Source organism: Mercenaria mercenaria, chromosome 17 (assembly GCF_021730395.1).
Source record: "Mercenaria mercenaria strain notata chromosome 17, MADL_Memer_1, whole genome shotgun sequence".
Lineage (NCBI taxonomy): Eukaryota > Metazoa > Mollusca > Bivalvia > Venerida > Veneridae > Mercenaria > Mercenaria mercenaria.
The window spans coordinates 62,256,075-62,275,337 of NC_069377.1; the positions used below are offsets into that span (position 1 = coordinate 62,256,075).

At 37.3% G+C, this 19,263-nt stretch overlaps 1 long non-coding RNA gene across 1 annotated transcript in view; it reads right to left on the minus strand.

The window, feature by feature from the left end:
* LOC123536699 (uncharacterized) overlaps positions 1-18,044 on the minus strand; it is a 49,913-nt gene extending 31,869 nt beyond the window's left edge. The window contains exon 1 of the long non-coding RNA XR_006683383.2: positions 17,977-18,044. This is a non-coding gene — a long non-coding RNA (uncharacterized LOC123536699). The remainder of the gene's footprint in view (positions 1-17,976) is intronic.
* Positions 18,045-19,263: the final 1,219 nt, after the last annotated feature.

Below are 19,263 nucleotides of genomic sequence, written 5' to 3' on the forward strand. Positions count from 1 at the left end.
AGATCGGTGTGCAAAACTCTTCAATGTCATCCAAATTTCAAGGCTGTATCTTAAAAAACAAACAAGCAAATTCAATGAATTGGTATCCCCCCCCCCCCTCCCCCTCACGAAAGGGTTTGTGGTGAGGAATGCAGGGCGTCAAGTGCTTTTGGGAGTCAAAAATATAGGTAGGATCCTGAAATATAGGTATTTGGGGGCCAGAAATATAGGATTATATAGGTTGCTTATAATGAAGAAAACAAGTCAGACAAGTGTTTTATCCTCCTCCACCACCTACCAGCACTCTCTTTTATTAACATAAAATACAAAGGAACAGAAAAAGTGGCTACTTTTATGATTTTAAACAAATAACATTTTAACATATATCTTACTTTCATAATAAACTATTAATTCACCAACAGGCAAAACTTTACCAATACTGGTACTCAAATCAGTTTAACAGGGAATTAGGCAAACCAAGCCATATTGCTAACAACATATATCAGTACATTGTTAATACAAGTATAAAATATTGTGTTGGGTCTGCATTTGTACATGAATGAAAAAGAAAACAATTATAATCAAACCATCTACAGAACAAAATTACAACAGTTTGATACTTATGAATACCATGATCTCTGTAAACATGATAACACATGCAGTCCCTTGACCCAGGGTCCTATAATATTGTTACATTAGACCTTCTTGGATTTCTTGGCATCTGTTTCTTTATCTTCATTCTTTCTCTTGGATGAATGCTTTTCTGATGAATGACTTGACTTGGAAAAAGAGGCAGCTTGCTTGTCTGGTTCAGATTTTGAAGTTCTTGTTGAAGAAGTGGCAGAGCTTTTGGAACTTGATATGGCTGATTCTTGTTTCTTTCCTTTGCTTGATGATTTAGAACTGCACTTATCTAGTCTGTTAACCAGTAACTGTCTCTTTTGCTGCTCAGCTTCCCTTTGGTTTTCACGTACCCTGTCCATTTCCTTTCTTATACCCTCTATCTTTGATGTGGCTGTTGCTATCATCATTTGTGCTACAGAATCACCTTTCATGTCACTACTTTCAACAGCTTTAGAAAGCTTTTTGTTCCAATCTTTTAACAGTTCCTCTGCTACAGTCAACCTTGTCTGAATCTCCATTTCTTTTTTAAGCAGTGCTTTTTCTTTTTCAAGCAGGGAGGAGGTCTTATTCTTCTCTTCTGTTGCAAGTTCTTCCAGTCTTTTCTTTTCAAGCCTTTCTTTCTCTCTCTCCTGTTTCTTTTTCTCTCTTTCTTCTTTTTCTGTCTCAATCCTCTGTTTATACTTGTTATGGGCCATTTTTGCTGCCAGAAGTATTTCACTGTTTAATGGTATTTTGTGAGGTTGCTCATCTACAGGATCACTGAACTTAACTATGTCCTTCAAAGTTCTGATGGCAGTAACAGTTTTCTCACCAAAGGCAACTCTGTCCTTAGTCACTACACTAGTGTTCACTGACAAACTTCTCTCAACCTCTGAATTTCCATGTGGTAATACCAGAGCTTTCTTGACAAGTTGGGGTAAAAATCTGTACTTGAGCTGCCCACTATCAAGCTTCTTCACAAACACTTGTCTCCAATAATGGTCAATTCTATCTTCTTCTTTCAAATCATCTTCTGTTTGATATACCTTCCATTCATCCACAATATTAACAGTCATATTTTCATCAAAATGCATCTCCCTGGACAAAATTTCAGCATCAGTTACAGAGTCTTTTTCAAATCTTCTGACTGGAGACTGGCAACCTAATGACTTTATAAGTTTGTTCTGGAAAGGAAGTCGAGTGACCAAGTATTTTGATACTGAGGTGAAGAATGCTCGAATTCCAAGGATTTCTTTGGCTGAGCTGCTGATGATTTCATGTTTGATATTTCCTGTCGTGCTTCTCCCAAGACAATATCTTCATCACTAAGCTGATTAACAATACTCAAGTCCTCCAACACCATAACTTCAGTTCATGTCCATTGCCATCTACTTCTGATAGCCACCTATCTCGAAACTGACTCTTATTAGCAGGCATTATGAGGCTTAATTATAAAACATTAAGGCTTGTTTATTCTGAAAACAAAATAAAAACATGTGCATTTCCTATTCACATTTTTATACATGAAAGCTTTAAGAAATGGAAAATATTCCAATTGAAAAAAGAACTTCCATTACTTAAAGCTTTCCTAAAGCTAGGCTGGGCAGGGTTGCTACACCTGAAAGGAATACAAATTTTAATGCCTAAAAGGTAACAGCATATTTATAAACTAAATTATTATAGAATTACTTCTTTTTTAATGGTTTGAATGACCTTTGTATTCCTTGCTTACCACAAAATTTCCAGATTATAGGTATTTATAGGTATTTTGGCAAAATATAGGATTTTATAGGTTATTATAGGTAGAGGGCTAAAATATAGGAAATTATAGGTAAATATAGGTAACTTGACGCCCTGGGAATGGCAAAAATATATATCCGGCTAAAAATTAAGGATGTTACCAAGAAGCAAATAATTTCATTAGTCACAAAAGCTGTCAGTGGACAACGCGCTTGACTATTCTCAGTGCTTGATAGTATAATATGAGCAATGAGTAAAACTTCAACACTACAATAAGCATATTCCAAGTCGAAAAGGGGCCATAATTCAGTCAAAATGCTTGAAAGAGTTGCCTCCTCCTTTTTACAGACTGGGGTCATGATGGTAAACAAGTATGCAAAATATGAAAGCAATATCTCAATGGACTTTGAAAATATTTGGGGTGGTACGCAAACTTTAACATTTATTCTAAGTCGAAAAGGGGCCATAATTCAGTCAAAATGCTTGATAGAGTTGCCTCCTCCTTTTTACAGACTGGGGTCATGATGGTAAACAAGTATGCAAAATATGAAAGCAATATCTCAATTGACTTTGAAAATATTTGGGGTGGTACGCAAACTTTAACATTTGTGTGACACTCACGCTCACGCCGGGGCGAGTAGGATAGCTCCCCTATTCTTCGAATAGTCAGTGATTTTTTTTGCCCTTTTGGGAAAAGGTCCGGTTCCAGATAACTTGGGGAAAATAGTGCATATTTTACTCAGGTTGGGAATTTTTATAGTTAATTAATAACATCATTTAGAATGCTTCTTCCTTTAATTCCATGTAAATAGCATCAAACAAACTGTTTAAATGGTTAAATCATGGTGAATGTCAATGTAACTAAGTTTTCCTTCTGCAATCATCAAAATGCAAACTTAATTTGGTCATTTGGAGAATTTTTGGATGATAATTGGGAAAAAAGACTGCATTTTTCAATTGGGAAAAGGTCCTTTTAGAGGTACTTTATAAAGAAGGAAAAAAATCGCTGATAGTCAAGCTAAAAACGGACAAGCAAGTCAAAATCAGATTTCGCCGCCCCTGCAAGTGTTGCTGTTTAACATGTACATATGAACTTAAAAGAACTGATGTCCTTAAAGAACACAATCAAGTAAAATATCTTGAACATGGCTGGGGGCAAGGTTGGTGCATGGTGTGTGTGTGTGTGTGTGGGGGGGGGGGGGGGGGGGGGGGGGGGTGAACGGGTGAGGACACAAAACTTCACATGTTGATTATAAATATTGATGAAAAATAAGAAAATAAAAATTTGGGTGAAGGGTTGGAGGGGTGTGGGGCAGAGGATGCATGATCGGTGGTGGGCATGATTGGGTGGAGGACCAAGGTGGGAGAATTATTCAACTTGCATGTTGATAAATATTCATGGAAGGTTTGAAAAAAAATCTAAAATAAGGAATGAAATTTGTTGGTTTTTTTGGGGTGTTGGGAGGGGGAGAGGGTGTGACCAAGATAAGGTAAGGGGGTGACCAGGTGTGGGTTCACAACTTCACATGTTTATAATAAATGTTCATCGAAAAGAATGAAAGAAATTTAATAAAATTCTACCTAATGGTAAGTTTGTTATGTACAATTATGTGGATTTTTATACAATTAAAGGGCAATAATTCTGAAGTAACAAAATAAATCCAAATGAAATTGTGTGTACAACCACATTATGGTGATCTAAATTCTGTTTAAGTCAAATATATCAAAAGTTATGATGCAGAAATTGCCTTATTTATAGTACCCTATATAGTTAACATTAGAAACTTCTAAGGGCCATAACTCTGGTGTTATTTGGGCAATCTGACTGAAACTTGACCAGCTGCATAAACTCATAGTGATGAACATGTATGTGAAGTTTTATAGAGAATAATAGGTTAGTGCCGTAGATGAGAAAGTTTATCTGGCGAGGTGGAGGAGGTTATCGGGTGAGCCGAAGGCGAACCTGATAACGTCCGGAGCCGAGCCAGATAAACTTTCTCCATCTTAGGCACTAACCTATTATTCTATTTATCTTGTCATTACTTCATTTTCCGATATTTGGCAATTTATTTTACAAAAAAAAGTGTGCGACAACCGCTTTAATGACGTCATATTCGTAATGACGTCACTTATATAATGACGTGAATACCGGCAAAATCGCAATAACTTCTTCGTTTTTGAATAAAAACTCATTATTTGACCACCCATTTTCTTAGTTCGGACATTTCCAACACAATGATGATGGTTTCGTTGCAAAATTTCTTATGACAACAATATCGATCATAATTTCACATGATCAATTGACCGTATATCACTGGTCACATGATCAACTGACGGTATATCAAGAAAGATATACGGCACCCTGATATCGGGTCGAAAATACTGCAAGTGACAGGATAAATATAAATATTTCCAAACACTTCCTAGATATGGCTCAGGACGGACAACGCCAAAACTATATCCCTCCGACTTTCGTCGGGGGGATAAAAAGTAGGTCAAAAGGTCAAGGTTAAAGTCAAGTGACCCCTAATTTCTTGGGGTAATCAGATTAAATTATAATTAAACAGTCTAGGAAATATGATCATCAGATAATTTTTGAAGTTTTTTTTCCTACATAACTCATATAACAAGTGACCCCTGGGGCAGGGCCTCTTTTCACCCCAGGGGCATAATTTGAATAATCTTGTTAGAAAACCACTTAGCAATGCTACATACCAAATATCAAAAGCCTTAAGGCCTTGAACTTTCAGATAAGAAGATTTTTAAAGTTTTTTCCTAGTTAATTTGTTTGTTTGTTTTGGGTTTAACGCCATTTTTCAACAGTATTTCAGTTATGTAACGGTGGGCAGTTAACCTTACCAGTGTTCCTGGATTCTGTACCAGTACAAACCTGTTCTCTGCAAGTAACTGCCAACTTCTCCACATGAATTAACTGAGGTGTCCCCCAGAGGACGAATGATTTCAGACACAATGTCTTTTATCAAATTGTCACGGAGAACATACGCGGTGGCCCCACCTGGGGATCGAACTCGCGACCCAGCAATCCATAGACCAACGCTCTCCCTACTGAGCTAAGCGGGCGGGCAAAAAACTTGTAACCCCTGGGCGGGGCCTCTTTTCACCCCAGGGTAATAATTTGAACAATGTAATGGTAGAGGACCACAATGCAATGCTACATAACAAATATCAAAGCTAGGTCTTGTGGTTTTAGTCAAGAAGATTTTTAAAGTTCTTTTCCTATACAAGTCTATGTAAAACTTGCAACCCCTGGATTGGGCCTCTTTTCATCTCAGGAGCATAATATGAACAATCTTGGTAGAGAACCACTAGCCAATGCAACATACCAGATTTCAAAAGCCATGCTAGGCCTTGCAGTTTCAGACAAGAAGATGTTTTAAAAGTTTTTTCTTATATAAGTCTATGTAAAACTTTGGACCCCCAGGTCGGGGACTCTTTTCATTCCAGGTTAATACAATGTAATTTGAACAAACTTGGTAGAGGACCACAAGGCAATGCCACATACAAAATATCAAAAGCCTAGGTCTTTAACAGTGGTTTCAGACAAGAAGATTTTTGAAGTTTTTTCCTATATATGTCTATGTGAAACTTATGACCCCAGGGACGGGGCCCTCTTTTCATCCGAAGGGCGTTATTTGAACAATCTTCATAGACGACCATTAGATGATGTCACATGCCAAATATCAAAGCTCTACGCCATTAATGCGGTTTTGGACAAGAAGATTTTCAAAGTTTTTCCTTTCGGTTGCCATGGCAACCAGAGTTCTGTTTGGAATTCAATTCTTTGAACAGTTTTCAAAGAGAATTATCCAAGGAACATCCCTGTGAAGTTTCATCAATTTATTTATTTATTTTGTTGGGTTTAACGTCGCACCGACACAATTTTAGGTCATATGGCGACTTTCCAGCTTTAATGGTGGAGGAAGACCCCAGGTGCCCCTCCGTGCATACTTTCATCACGAGCGGGCATATGGGTAGAACCACCGACCTTCCGTAAGCCAGCTGAATGGCTTCCTCACGTGAAGAATTCTACGCCCCAAATGAGGTTTCGAACCCACATCGATGAGGGGCAAATGGTTTGAAGTCAACGACTCTAACCACTCGGCCACGGAGGCCCCCGAAGTTTAATCAAAATTGTTGTTTAAAGGAACGGCTGGCCGGACGCTGGATTGTAAGCGATCACAATAGCTCACACTGAGAACTTTTAGGAGTTTTTTTAAAACAAGAGCTGTCTCCATAGGATGACACATGCCCCCGATGGCACTTTGAATGAACAGTTATGGCCGATGTAAGAGTTTAGGACCTTTGACCTACAGAGCTGGGTCTTGCGCGCGACACGTTGTCTTACTGTGTCACACATTCATGCATAGTTATTTTAAAATCCATGCATGAATGACAAAGATATGGACCGGACATGCCCATCAATGCACTATCATGAAAAATGACCTTAAACGTCTAAGTGTGACCTTGACCTTTGAGCTATGGACCTGGGTCTTGCGTGTGACACGTCGTCTTACTGTGGTACACATTCATGCCAAGTTATTTGAAAATCCATCCATCGATGACAAAGATATGGACCGGACACGCCCATCAATGCACTATCCTTTAACGTCTAAGTGTGACCTTGACCTTTGAGCTACGAACCTGGGTCTTGCGCACGACACCTCGTCTTACTGTGGTACACATTCATGCCAAGTTATTTGAAAATCCATCCATCGATGACAAAGATATGGGCCGGACACGCCCATCAATGCACTATCCTTTAACGTCTAAGTGTGACCTTGACCTTTGAGCTACGGACCTTGGTCTTGCGCACGACACCTCGTCTTACTGTGGTACACATTTATGCCAAGTTATTTGAAAATCCATCCATCGATGACAAAGATACGGACCGGACACGCCTATCAATGCACTATCCTTTAATGTCTAAGTGTGACCTTGACCTTTGAGCTACGGACCTGGGTCTTGCGCGCGACACGTTGTCTTACTGTGGTACACATTCATGCCAAGTTATTTGAAAATCCATCCATCGATGACAAAGATATGGACCGGACACACCCATCAATGCACTATCCTTTAATGTCTAAGTGTGACCTTGACCTTTGAGCTACGGACCTGGGTCTTGCGTGCGACACGTCGTCTTACTGTGGTACACATTCATGCCAAGTTATTTTAAAATCCATGCATGAATGACAAAGATATGGACCGGACATGCCCATCAATGCACTATCCTTTAATGTCTAAGTGTGACCTTGACCTTTGAGCTACGGACCTGGGTCTTGCGCGCGACTCGTCGTCTTACTGTGGTACACATTCATGCCAAGTTATTTGAAAATCCATCCATCGATGACAAAGATATGGACCGGACACGAAAATTGTGGACAGACTGACAGACAGACGGTTCAAAAACTATATGCCTCCCTTCGGGGGCATAAAAAACTTGACAAATAGATGTTGACTTTAAATACATTTAAATGACTTTTAATCATCAAGAAATAATATATCCCAAATAGTGATTTATCACTGAATAATCATTCAATTTGAGAGTTCAGATTCAAAGGAATTAAAAATCCTGAGGCTGCAGCAGACACATTGGGTGGAGTATAGCTCTCTGTGTAGCTTTAAAACCAGATTACAGATTAAATTGCATAAAAGTCAGAAATGAAGTCATATTTCATAAGCCATAACCTACTATAAACTAAACAAGAGCTGTCGGAGGACAACAACGCTCGACTATTCAACAGCCTTGTCAATTGAATTAATACAAAAGTTGAAAATGGGGCATAATTTTGAAAAATGCAAAGTAGAGGTATTGAACCTCTGTACTGCATGTCATATCATGATAGTGAACAAGTGTGTGAAGTTTCGATCCTTTCCAATTTGTGGATACTGAGGCCATAATTAAAAATGTGTTTGTTTGCAGTGCTCCGACCGACCCATCATAATCGTCCCGACACAAAAATTTTTTTTGGGCAGTTCAGGGGGCCAATTTTTTATATATATATGTTTTGCTCCTTTCTGATGCAAAATGCATTTTCAGCAGACGTTTTCCTTTTCGTATTTTGATATACAGCAGATCATTCAATGCTTAGTGTACGCGACCATATTGCCGTCTTCGCACGTGCTTCGGAAGTCACAAGTTCCGATCCGAGTGAGAAAGTCGTTCAGACATTTTTACTTAGTCTTTCTCACATGATTTTACAGTGACCCATGTATATTTGATAAACAATTTTCCAATAAACAAATGACTTGTTTGTGTCGGTTCGCCGTAAATCCAAAGTTGAACTCATTTTTTTAATAAACAATGTCGTCTGACACAATGCCACGGACCTGACCAATGAGTCAGTCATCATGACCACGGTCTAAAAAATTATTCTGATTTTCTGTTGATTAGTTTCAACATTTAAAAGTTTATAAATTAAACAGACATCTGAATTTTTTATCATGCTCCAGAATAATCCGCAACTTGAATGAGAACTATTCACATTTTTATGTATTAATCGAGACCTTGTTCGAACACGTAATAAAGCCACATACCTCGATTTTTTGTAAATCCTAATTTTCCTTTCCTTGCAAACATAATTTAACTTTTAAATTCCAGTTTTATCCGACACATTTGGTGACAAAATTGCATAAACATCTTCAAAAATACACTGGCACTTGTCGGCTAAGTTCAAAGGAAAGATGGGAATCGGCATTTGGCCTTTGATGTAAGATGAAAGGAAGCAGTTTGAAAGCTAAATGTTGTGATGGGTGTGATGTAATTTGACCTAATTCTACAAGTACAATTTGTGTATTACCTAATACACATTGATTTAAAAGGACTGCGATGATTTATGGATTTGCAATTTAAGTGCTGTGAACTTCGTTTCTTGTTCCTTACTTAAAGGAACTAAATCATAATTTGACATACTTCAGCTTGTGTTTAAAAGTGAAGCCTTTCAATTCTAAAGCCTTAATTTTCACTAAAATGGAGACTAAAAATTAAGCATGAGAAGCTCCACAGCTGGTCACAATCATCCTCTTCTACACAGACCTGTTCAGAGGGTTGGGGTGGAGGGGTTGGGAGGCCTATATGCTGCTCCCCTGCCCCAAGTTGCCCGAGAAGCTACCTTTATTTAACAAAGTTGAACATGTATCAGAACCCACCATTTCAAACTTGTATTTAAAAAATATTCTGGAATTCGATCTTCTATACCTACTGCCAAATTTTGGACTGGAATGTGGATTTCATATGCAACAGCACTTCCTGTGTCCAGATAAATAATACCAGTGCACGCAAAATTTAGACAAAAATGTAACAGTTGCCATCATTTCTTTCCTAACAAAGATGAAACACAGGCCATCATTTCATTCCTATCAAAAGATGTAACAGATGCCACTATTATTTTCATTCCTACCAAAAGATGTAAACAGAGGGCACCATTTCATTTCTATCATCAAACAAGAGCTGTCCGTAAGACAGCCAAGCTCGACTATTCGAAATATTGTCACAGAAGCAGGAAATTATTACCCAAAATGTTAAATATCAAAAGAGTTTTAAGTTCGAAAGGGGACATAATTTGACTAAAATACATATCAGAGTTATGGGACTTGATGTTATCAACTAGTTTTATAACCCGAAGAAACATGTTAAGTTTCAATTCAATATCTGCATTAGTTTTGGGGATAGTAACTTGCATGTTAAACTTTAACCAGAATTTTCTAAGTCCAAAAGGGGGCATAATTTGCTCAAAATACATGTTAAGAGTTATGGAACTTGACCCAGTGAGGTTGGTAATTGACCTTGAAAAGAATAAATAAGTTTCAAAGCTATATGCCTTTTGGTAATAGCTGTATGTACTTGCACGCAAAACTTTAACCAGGATTTTCTAAGTCCAAAAGGGGGCATAATTTGCCCAAAATACATGTCAGAGTTATGGGACTTGGTGCTATCAACTAGTTTTATAACCCCGAAGACATATGTGAAGTTTCAATTTAATATCTGTAGTAGTTTTGGAGATAGTTAACTTGCATGTAAAACTTTAACCAGAATTTTCTAAGTCCAAAAGGGGGGATTAATTTGCCAAAATTACGTGTCAGAGTTATGGGACTTGACCCAGTGAGGTAGGTAATTGACCTAGAAAAGAAAAAATAAGTTTCAAATCTATATGCCTTTTAGTAATAGCTGTATGTACTTGCACGCAAAACTTTAACCAGAATTTTCTAAGTCCAAAAGGGGGCATAATTTGGCCAAAATACATGTCAGAGTTATGGGGCTTGACCCAGTGAGGAAGGTAATTGATCTAGAAAAAAGAAAAAAATAAGTTTCAAATCTATATGCCTTTTAGTAATAGCTGTATGTACTTCACGCAAAACTTTAACCAGAATTTTCTAAGTCCAAAAGGGGGCATAATTTGGCCAAAATGAAGGTCAGAGTTATGGGACTTGGTGCTATCAACTAGTTTTATAACCCCAAAGACACATGTGAAGTTTCAATTCAATATCTGCATTAGTTTTGGAGATAGTAACTTGCATGTAAAACTTTAACCAGAATTTTCTAAGTCCAAAAGGGGGCATAATTTGCTCAAAATACATGTCAGAGTTATGGGACTTGACCCAGTGAGGTAGGTAATTGATCTAGAAAAGAAAAAATAAGTTTCAAATCTATATGCCTTTTAGTAATAGCTGTATGTACTTGCACGCAAAACTTTAACCAGAATTTTCTAAGTCCAAAAGGGGGCATAATTTGGCCAAAATGAAGGTCAGAGTTATGGGACTTGGTGCTATCAACTAGTTTTATAACCCCGAAGACACATGTGAAGTTTCAATTCAATATCTGCATTAGTTTTGGAGATAGTAACTTGCATGTAAAACTTTAACCAAAATTTTCTAAGTCCAAAAGGGGGCATAATTTGCTCAAAATACATGTCAGAGTTATGGGACTTGACCCAGAGAGGTAGGTAATTGACCTAGAAAAAGAATAAATAAGTTTCAAAGCTATATGCCTTTAAATGATAGCTGTATGTACTTGCATGCAAAAACTTAACCAAGGTGTGACGCCGACGCCGACGCCGACGCCGACGCCGACGCCAGGGTGAGTAGAATAGCTAGACTATTCTTCGAATAGTCGAGCTAAAAAGGTAAAAAAGGCCACTATTTCATTAATAGAGGTAGCATAGGCCGCCCTTTCATTACTGTCAAAAGAAGTAATAGAGGCCACTATTTCATTCCTGTCAAAAACTGTTACTGAGGCCGCTATTTCATTCATGTCAAGAGATGTAACAGAGACCACAATTTCATTAATATATTTTTAACATTTCCAGGGGGATGGCAGCAAACATTCTTCTTTGCCTACCTTCCGCACCCCCATCTCGCCAAAAACAGGTTGGACAGCTTAGACCTGCAGTGAGGTCATTATAAACCTTCTGTCTCTTTCTGTATCCAGATTGATGACATTTGAGTACTCAAAACTTAGACCAAAATGCAACAAAGGCCATTATTTCATACACTAAGGGTCTGACAGCATCTGCATGAAGTCAGAACAACTGTCCTGTAAAAGGTTTTAAGGAATGAGGGTTCGGAGTGTCCAGATCTTTCGATGCATTCTTGGTCTATATCCAAAATACTGTCATTTAGTTTAGATTTTGATTAATTATAAAATGAAAGATCTGGTTTAATAAATGTCTACATGCAAGTTTGTGCTCTGTGAAATTCCTTGTAGAATTTGTCTGCCATGTATGTTCTTACTCTCTGAAATTCATGAATATGTTTCAATGTCTGCTGAGAAAATTTGTGTATTGTGTACACTGACTTTACAAAAAAAAAAAAAAAAAATCCCTACCTACCTACCCACTCCTAAAAATCTGAGTCGGAGCACTGCAAACAAACAATTTTTTAATAATGGCCTGAGATATCTGCTTACATACAAAAACTTAACCAAAAACTGCTAAGTCAAAAAAAGGGACATAATTTTGAAAAAAAAAAGAGTAGAGTTATGGGACTTGCTTAGTGCATGTCAGATCATGACAGTGAACAAGTATGTGAAGTTTCAATCCATTCCCATAATTAAGTACTGAGATACCAGCTTACATACAAAACCTTAACCAAAAATTTCTAAGTCGAAAAAGGGGCATAATTTTGTAAAAAAGTAAAATAGAGTTATGGAACCTGTGCAATGTAGGTTAGTTTATCACACTGAATAAGTGTGTGAAGTTTCAATCCATTCCCACAAGTGGTTACTGAGATACCAGCTTACATACAAAACCTCAACTAAAAATTTCTAAGTCGAAAAAGGGGCATAATTTTGAAAAAAAAAGAGCAGAGTTATGGGACTTGCTTAGTGCATGTCAGATCATGACAGTGAACAAGTATGTGAAGTTTCAATCCATTCCCATTAGTAAGTACTGAGATACCAGCTTACATACAAAACCTTAACCAAAAATTTCTAAGACGAAAAAGGGGCATAATTTTGTAAAAAAGCAAAATAGAGTTATGGAACCTGTGAAGTGTAGGTCAGTTTATCACAGTGAATAAGTGTGTGAAGTTTCAATCCATTCCCACAAGTGGTTATTGAGATACCAGCTTACATACAAAACCTTAACCAAATCGGGACGCGGACGCTGACGCGGACGCATGGGCGAGTCCAATAGCTCTACTATTCTATGAATAGTCGAGCTAAAAATCTTAACCTAAAGAAACAAGGGAGTTTGAAATGGATCATTAATCCGGGATTAATCTGACAAAAGCCATGTTTTCCCCTTCATCTAACACATAACTGCCTGGCCAATATAAATTTATTAATTCAAAATAGTAACAACAGGGTCAAAATGGCCATAGGTCGCTCACCTGAGAAACACATAACAGTGTAAACATGTTTCCCAGATGACCTCTATTTGAACTTGGCCTAGATTTCATCAAGGCAATCATTCTGACTAAATTTTATAAATATCCAGTGTAAAATGCAGCCCCTATTGCATAAACAAGGTTTTTCTTTAATATGACCGGGTGACCTAGTTTTTGACCCTAGATGACCCATATTCAAACTCAACCTTGATTTCATCCAAACAAATACTCTGATCAAATGTCATGAAGATCTGGTATAAAATGCAGCCCCTACTGCATACAGAAGGTTTTTCTTTGATTTGACCTAGTGACCTAGTTTTTGACCCAAGATGACCCACATTCAAACTTGACCTAGATTTCATCAAGGTTATCATTCTGACCAAAATTCATGAAGATCAATGCAGAGCTCCAGATAAGATGCGTATTTGCGTAAATACGTTTTGAAATTTACAAAAAACGCATTTAAAATCAAACATACGCGTACTGAAAAGGGGTATGTAATTTACTTGATTTAAGAGCGTGATCCAATTTTATCGTAAATCAAGCACATCCTTTTTGTAATCAAGTACAACAAACAAAAATGGCGTCTCAAAAGCAAACGCAAACGATATCGTAAAATAATGCCATTTTCTTCTTCAAGTATATTAGTGTGTGACAAGAGATGACTCGGACAATGCCTATCGCTAAGCACGTGATATCACCTATGATATATTATGGGTAACTGTTGAAAAAGCCGAAGCACCATACATGTGGGTGTTCCTTAAAAAAAAACATTGACAGTCAAAGTCTCACTGGCTGTTGATATATCGCAGTGGTCAGTAACTGAAATTAAGATGTAGTGTAAGAATGTATGCAGTAAACAAAATTTAAAACTATTTGAATGAAGGCTCAAAAAATATTCAGGAAAACAGCATTGGTCGACAAAGGCACTTCAGCGGAGCACATGAATATCAGAAAATTATACAAACAAACAGTTATTATTATTACCCTTTTAAATGATTTAGAATTCTGAAAAACCATTTAGAATTCTAAAATACCCTTTTGATAAAATATCTAGGAGTAAAATACCATTTGAAAAAAAAACTAGGGGGTAAAATACCCTTTAACCTAAAACCTTTTTTTGACCCAAGATGACCCACATTCAAATCTGACCTAGATTTCATCAAGGTAATCATTCTGACAAAATTTCATGAAGATCAGTTGAAAAATACAGCCTCTATGCATACAAGAGGTTTTTCTTTGATTTGACCTGGTGACCTAGTTTTTGACCCCAGATAATCCATTTTCAAAACTGGCCTAGATTTCATCAAGGTAATCATTCTGACCAAAATTCATGAAGATCTATTGAAAAATACAGCCTCTATCGCATACACAAGGTTTTTCTTTAATTTGACCTAGTGACCTAGTTTTTGACCACAGATGACCCATTTTCAAACTTGGCCTACTAGATTTCATCAAGGAAATCATTCTGACAAAATTTCATGAAGATCAGTTGAAAAATACAGCCTTTATCGCATACACAAGGTTTTTCTTTGATTTGACATGGTGACCTAGTTTTTGACCCCAGATGACCCATTTTCAAATTTGGCCTAGATTTCATCAAGGTAATCATTCTGACCAAAATTCATGAAGATCAATTGAAAAATACAGCCTCTATCGCATACACAAGGTTTTTCTTTAATTTGACCAAGTGACCTAGTTTTTGACCCCATATGACCCATTTTCGAACTCGGCCTAGATTTCATCAAGGTTATCATTCTGACCAAAATTCATGAAGACTTATTGAAAAATACAGCCTTTATCGCATACACAAGGTTTTTCTTTGATCTGACCCAGTGAGCTAGTTTTTGACCCTAGATAACCCATTTTCAAACTCAGCCTAGATTTCATCACGATAATCATTCTGACCAAATTTCACAAAAATCAGTTGAAAAATACAGCCTCTATTGCATACACAAGCTAAATGTTGACAGACGACAGACAGACAGACGACGGACACCGGACATCGAGCGATCACAAAAACTCACCTGGTGAGCTAAAAATAAAATTTCAATTAACTCTAATGTGTCTGTAGGATACAGGGTGTGCCCCCAATGGTACATTTGTCACAAATAAGGGGCAATAGTTCAAATGTTTGCAGCCATAAGAGTGTATAGCCTGAACAAGTATTTATATAAAGGATTCATTATTCTAGGCCCTATACTTTTTGAGCTATGAGCATCACAAACAAAAAATCCACTATTTTGGCTATTATTAGTGCTAAAATCTCAAGAAGAATGCCAAGTGTGCAAGGTTGCATCAGGATAAAGACTCAAGCAAGGTTTCATGAATTATTTACATCAAATACTTTGGGCTAGGCACATCATTAGGTAAAAATGTGCAATTTTTACTATTTCAGGGGCCATAGCTCTGGAAATAGGGGTCGGGGGGTCAGGGCGGAGCCGGACAGAAAAATAAGAAGTGCGTAAGTTCATATCATAAAGACTCATGCAAGGTTTTATCAATTAAGGCCAATACTTTTTTAGCTACTAGCGCGCAACAAGGTGAAAATGCAAGGGCAGATACAGGATTTGGTGTTAGGGTCGTTGCAAAATATTTGTAGTTGAGAGACTAGGGGGGTCTAGAGGCATGTGCCCCCGCCCCACCCCCACTGTAAATTTTGAAAACAATGGATCCATCTGGTGCGTTCTGAGGTACTTTATTTGGTACTGAAAAAGTACAGGTTTTGTGACAAAATCAACCAAACATGCTAATTATAGTCCATGTTTTGTCAGACTTAATCTTGCATAAGTATCTTGAGCCCGATTTTTAAGTATTTTTATTTGCAGGGGTTACCAAGGGCTATTAACATAGAAATGGTGAAGAGTGTTATAGGAGCTCATGCAAACTTCGTTCGACTTTTATTGTGCGAGCTCAGCAAGCAAGAAAAAATGCTTACTTCATTATTTTCATCCAGAACAAAAGATAAATTACCTATGTGAGCGTAGCGGGCAAGAAAAAAAAAATGCATATTTTATACCCAGAACAAAAGATAAATTACCTGTGCAAGCGTAGTGCCTAGCTGGCAAGAAAAAATACATATTTTATATTTTTTAACCCAAACAAGCGATAAATTGTATGCGGACGTAGACAGCAAGAAAAATGCGTATCCAAGGGCGTAGGAGCTGGGGCGGCACCCGCCGCCCCAGTATTTCGAGGAGCGGCGAAATGCCAAACTCATTAATTTTTGAAAATGCTAGAAAATATAATTGAGAATAAATACAGCGGTCTTCCCTTGCCAACTGTCAATTTATCATGAAATGCATCGGCGACTGATATGTACACATAACCTTGTCATATCGCTGACACCTTGCTAGATCACCTTGGTGACAGGGTATTGTGCAAAATGGATAATCCGCAACGACCAAGGTCGCTGTATTTTCACGCCCGCAGGCTCAGATTATAGGCGATACATTAATTAATGGAAGTTAGTCGTATTTAATTGTTTACTGCCGAACAGATTAAAGACACTTGCAATTAATGTTGTGTCTCAAATTCTGCCGACAAAGGTAAATATCTTGAGTAAAACACAAATACAAATCGGCATCTTTAGACGTCTTTTCATAAAATATATTAAATTAAATATTTTTGACACCTAAACATCTTGTTTGAAATATCAAAGAAACCAATCATAATGACTAAATTCAACACTTCAAATGTAGAAAAAACCTCATAGATTTTACAGATCAAATTACAGTAACAACTGTTACAATGGAAAAGCTAGGCCAATCAGCCTCGCAATTTTGCGTTTTGAAAGCGATCATTAGTGTATTTAATTAGTGCTTATTTCAGAAAGAAAACAGTGAATTGCGTTTTACTTTTATAATGCCATTTTAATGACAAAAATGGCATAAATATTGGAATGCCCCTTTAAGTCAGGGTCTTGTGCTTGATCCCCTACTTCGACACTACTGGTTCTACCCTGGCAAGACATTGTCTGTATCTAACATCGTACCGCCATTACAGTGTTTAAACACAGTAAACTGTAAGAAGGGGTGAAAACTCGAAAAAAATGTATGGTCAACGGCTACTGAGCAGTCCAAGAAGTCGCCAGATTATACCATTTTCTCTAGCTATATGCAAAATTTTCCCGGGCCACCCCGGACCCCCGTTCATGAGAGGGGGATACCCCCTCCCCAAACCCACCCCTCCGCCACTCCACTGCTCAAATCGTCCCTACGCCCCTGGTATCTTGCACTTCTTTTTTTCACCCAGAACAAAAGACAAATTACCTATGCTGGGAGCCTTTTATACACATTTCAAGGGCGGATCCATTTAAATGTGTATAAAACATTTGTTTTTCATGCATTTTAGCTACCCGAATTGAATTGACAGTATCGAATGAAAAGGCGGCTTTTCGGCAACCAGTTTGTGGTGAATCTGGCTCAGAAATTGTAATAAGGAATAATTGCAACGGTATCGGTATTTGGAACACAGGTAGCAGTATCGTAGAACTAAAAAAAAAAAAAAAAAAAAACACCATCCAGCACCATCTAAAAAAAAATTTCTATAATTTACTATTTCCTCTAGAGGAAATAGTAAATTATAGAAAAATTTTTTTAGATGGTGTTGGATTTTTTTTTTTTTTTTTTTTTTAGTTCTACGATACTGCTACCTGTGATTTGGAAGTATAACGTTATGGTCTTGCATTTTGTTATTTTCAAATAAAAAAAAAATAAAGCTAAATAATGCCACTGCAAACCGTTCCGCAGCGCCATTAAATCATCCTGGTGGTTTGCGTAAAGAAGAATAACTGAAATAACTGATTCTTACCTCAAATAAGGTGATGAATGTAGATCTTGACAGTTTGGAGGTTGGACGAGAAAGAGAGAAAGAGTCAGCTGTTCAGGAAGTGACGTCACATTTGTGTATGGTACGGACACAAGTTCAACAATAAAAAAAAAACTTTACCATGCTGCAACTAGATCTAGACCTTTATTGCCTTTATTTTTCTTATCTTTTTTATCCTTCAACAACAAGATAAAATGTGGCAAATTCAAATAATGTCACGTGATCTAGCACGTAATGTCACGTGATCTTGCACGGACTAAGTCACTTAAACGTTGCTTAAGGCCTTGTCTCAATGAATGAATAGCAATGCGTGAAAGTGTAAAGGAGTGTTGACAGTACAGTACGGGTTACAGGGTCTGAAAAGTCGCCTAGAAATGAAGCAATAGATCTAGTTGCTAAAATGGTATATTTTTCTAGACAGTTTTGTTCGAACAGTCTGTCAGTGTTTGGTCCGCCAGTCTGGCCGGGATAGAAGAAAAGTGATATATTCGATCAATTTAAGTTCGCCATTTATTAGATCTACATATATTGCATATTTTATATTATGTATCTATCATTTGTGTTTTTTTCCCCTGGTGGAGCTTGAAAATCGTATAACATGCATGCAAGAATTTTCGCTCGCTGTATATAGTGGAGCAGGATATTGCAAAAATACTTCAGTTGGTGATACAAGCATCAGATTTACAGGATAGTAACTACTTGGCATGTACTTTAAGACAAGATCAAGGGCCACTTGAAATTATGTCATTTTCAAGATGGCCGCCATAAAAACAAAATGGCGGCCATTTTATGTACTTTTCAATACTTTATTTGAGGTAAGCGGGATATAATATATTTAAACGATAGCACGATGGCAGTTTATATTTATACACTTTCGTTTCACTTAAGAACAGAAAACCAATAAGAAGTATGCATGTTTTTTTAATTTGTAATCAATTGTATGACTACGCTCATGGGTGTAGACATCTCAACACTTAGTTTTTATAACTTACAATGGTTTTTTTCGAACAATGGTTAAATCTGCAGCACACAAACCAGTATAAGTTTTATATTCATTACATTTAGATTACATTCAAAGCAATATATCAACATCGTTAGAAAATGCGTCTTATAAACCATGTGGGGACAAAGAAACAGGGGATGGCGAGCACTTGCACAGTCAAGAGCAATATTTTCTTAAAATGAAAATCTTAAGAAACTACCACAGTTGATTTACAATATATACACATGAAACCATACAAATCAGAAAGCATGCCCTAACCGAAGCAA